The sequence below is a fragment of the Rhinoderma darwinii genome, chromosome 3 (assembly GCF_050947455.1).
Source record: "Rhinoderma darwinii isolate aRhiDar2 chromosome 3, aRhiDar2.hap1, whole genome shotgun sequence".
In the NCBI taxonomy this organism is placed as follows: Eukaryota; Metazoa; Chordata; class Amphibia; order Anura; family Rhinodermatidae; genus Rhinoderma; species Rhinoderma darwinii.
Genome location: NC_134689.1, coordinates 221153436 through 221157438, shown reverse-complemented (window position 1 = coordinate 221157438; position 4003 = coordinate 221153436).

Sequence of the window (4003 nt, the reverse complement as noted above, 5' to 3'; positions counted from 1 at the left end):
AGAAATACGATTATTTTTGATGGAGTTATGACCGATTTTAGCTTTATTCTAATGACTTTCTTAATAGACAACTGGGCGTGTTTTACTTTTTGACCAAGTGGGCGTTGTGGAGAGAAGTGTTTGACGCTCACCAATCAGTAACCAATCAGCATCATACACTTCTCTCCATTCATTTACACTGCATATAGTGATCTTACTAGATCACTATGTGCAGCCACATACATACACTAACGTTACTGAAGCGTCTTGAGAGTTAATAGACATCACCTCCAGCCAGGACGGGATGTCTATTCACAATCCCGAGACTTCGGTAACATTTTGTGTGGGATTTACAGCACAGCAAGCGTAATCTCACGAGATCACGCTGTAAATGACAGCTTACAGCGAGATTATGCTTGCTGTGCTGTAAATCCCACACAAACGTTACCAAAGTGTCGGGATTGTGAATAAACATTGCGTCCTGGCTGGAGGTGATGTCTCTCAACACACTTCAAGAACGTTAGTGTGTATGTGGCTGCACATAGTGATCTAGTAAGATCACTATGTGCAGAGTAAATGAATGGAGAGAAGTGTATGACGCTGATTGGTCACTGATTGGTCAGCGTCATACACTTCTCTCCACAACGCCCACTTGGTCAAAAAGTAAAACACGCCCAGTAGTCTATTAAGAAAGTCATTAGCATAAAGCTAATATAGGTCATAGCTCCGTCAAAAATGATCGCTTTTCTAAATAAAAGACACTGCTGTAATCTACATTACAGCGCCGATCACATTATGTACAAGATGGACCACTTATAATGTGGTGACAGAGCCTCTTTAACCCCTTCCCTCTTTAGCCACTTTTGACCTTCCTGACAGAGCCTCATTTTTCAAATCTGACGTGTCACTTTGTGGTAATAACTCCGGAATGTTTTCACCTATCCAAGCGATTCTGAGATTGTTTTCTCGTGACACATTGGACTTTATGTTACTGGCAAAATTTGCTCGATGTGTTCAGTATTTAATTGTGAAAAACACCAAAAATTAGCGAAAAATTGCAAAAATTAGCATTTTTCTCAATTTAAATGTATCTGCTTGTAAGACAGGCAGTTATACCACACAAAATTGTTGCTAATTAACATCACCCATATGTCTACTTTAGATTGGCATCGTTTTTTGAACATCCTTTTATTTTTCTATGACATCACAAGGCTTAGAACTTTAGCAGCAATTTCTCACATTTTCAAGAAAATTTCAAAAGGCTATTTTTACAGGGTCCAGTTCAGTTGTGAAGTGGCTTTGAGGGCCTTATATATTAGAAACCCCCAAAAAGTCACCCCATTTTAAAAACTTCACCCCTCAAAGTATTCAAAACAGCATTTAGAAAATGTCTTAACCCTTTACACATTTCACAGGAATTAAAGCAAAGTAGAGGTGAAATTTACAAATTTCATATTTTTCTGCAGAAATAAATTTTTAATACAATTTTTTTTATAACACAGAAGGTTTTACCAGAGAAATGCAACTCAAATGCAACTTGCAGTGAGAAAACAGTAAAAATCCCCCAAAAGTGACCCCATCTGGGAAACTAGACACCTCAAGGAAATATCTAGGGGTGTAGTGAGCATTTTGACCGCACAGCTTTTTTACAGAAATTATTGGAAGTAGGCCGTGAAAATTAAAATCAACATTTCTTTAAAGAAAATGTAGGTTTAGCGATTTTTTTTCTCATTTCCACAAGGACTAAAGGAGAAAAAGCACCGCAAAATTTGTAAAGCAATTTCTCCCGAGTAAAACAATACCTCACATGTGGTAATAAACGGTTGTTTGGAGACACGGCGTGGCTGAGAAGGGAAAGAGCGCTATTTGGCTTTTGGAGTTCACATTTAGCAGGAATGGTTTGCGGAGGCCATGTCACATTTACAAAGCCCCTGAGGTGACAAAACAGTGGAAACCCCCAACAAGTGACCCCATTTTGGAAACTATACCCCTTGAGGAAATTATCTAGGGGTATAGTGAGCATTTTGACCCCACAGGTTTTTTGCAGAAATTTTTGCAAGTAGGCTGTGAAAATGAAAATCTACATTTTTTCAAATAAAATGTAGGTTTAGCTAATTTTTTATAATTTCCACAAGGACTGAATGAGAAAAAGCACCGCAAAATTTGTAAAGCAATTTCTCCCGAGTAAAACAATACCCCACATGTGGTAATAAACGGTTGTTTGGAGACACGGCGTGGCTGAGAAGGAAAAGAGCGCTATTTGGCTTTTGGAGTTCACATTTAGCAGGAATGGTTTGCGGAGGCCATGTCACATTTACAAAGCCCCTGAGGGGACAAAACAGTGGAAACCCCCCCACAAGTGACCCCATTTTGGAGACTACACCCATTGAGGAAATTATCTAGGGGTATAGTGAGCGATTTGACCCCACAGTTTTTTTGCAGAAATTATTGGAAGTAGGCCCTGAAAATAATAATCTACATTTTTTCAAAAAAAAATCTAGGTTTAGCTAATTTTTTCTCATTTCCAGAAGGACTGAAGGAGAAAAAGCACCACAAAATTTGTAAAGCAATTTCTTCCGAGTAAAACAATACCCCACATGTGGTAATAAACGGCTGTTTGGACACACGGCAGGGCTTAGAAGGGAAAGAGCACTATTTGGCTTTTTGAGATCACATTTAGCAGGAATGATTTGCGGAGGCCAGGTCACATTTGCAAAGCCCCTGAGGGGACAAAACAATGAAAACGCCCAAAAAGGGACTCCATTTAGGAAACTACACCTATTGAGGAATTCATCTAGGGGTGTAGTGAGCATTTTGACCCCACAGATGTTTCATAGAATTTATTAGAATTAGGCAGTGAAAATAAAAACAGTCCTTTTTCTTCAATAAGACGTAGCTTTAGCGCAAATTTTTTCATTTTCTCAACAAATAAAGGAAAAAAAGAACCCAACATTTGTAAAGCAATTTCTCCCAAGTACGGCAATACCCCATATGTGGTCATAAACTGCTGTTTGGGCAAACGGCAGGGCTCAGAAGGGAAGGACCGCCATTTGGAGTGCAGATGTTGCTGGATTGGTTTCTGGGCGCCTGTGGGCCCAAAACAGTGGAAACCCCCCAGAAGTGACCCCATTTTGGAAACTACACCCCTCAATGCATTTACCAAGGGGTGTAGTAAGCATTTTAACCCTGCAGGTGTTTTGTAGAAATTAGTGTTCACTCGATGTTGCAAAGTGAAAAAAATTTTCCATAGATATGCCAATATGTGGTGCCCGGCTTGTGCCACCATAACAAGACAGCTCTCTAATTATTATGCGGTGTTTCCCGGTTTTAGAAACACCCTACATGTGGCCCTAATCTTTTGTCTGGACATATGACAGGGCTCAGAAGTGAAGAGTACCATGCGGAGTGGAGGCCTAATTTGGCGATTTACAAAGTATTGGTTCACAACTGCAGAGGCTCAGATGTGAAATAATAAAAAGAAACCCCTGATAAGTGACCCCCACTATGGAAACTGCACCCCTCAAGGCATTTATTAAGGGGTGTAGTGAGCATTTTCACCCCACAGGTCTTTTCCATAAATGAATGCGCTGCGGATGGTGCAAATTAAAAATGTATATTTTTCCCTAGATATTCCATTCAGTGGCAAATATGTCATGCCCAGCTTATGACGCTGGAGACACACACCCCAAAAATTGTTAAAAGGGTTCTCCCGGGTATGACGATGCCATATATGTTGAAGGAAACTGCTTTTTGGGGACGCTGTAGGGTTCAGAGCCGAGGGAGCACCATTTGGCTTTTGGAGAGCGGATTTTGCTTGGTACTATATTTGTTTGAGTATTGCTGGTGTTTTATAATGTGGGGGTACATGTAAGCGGGGCGGAGTATATAAGGGGCATAGTCAGGTGGTATAAAAAAAATAAAATAATCCTTAGATGTGTGTTACGCTGTGAAGCAATCCTTTCTGCACAGGCCGGTGTCGCACTGATAAATGGTGTCATTTCTTATCCCCCTTTTGGTCCACACT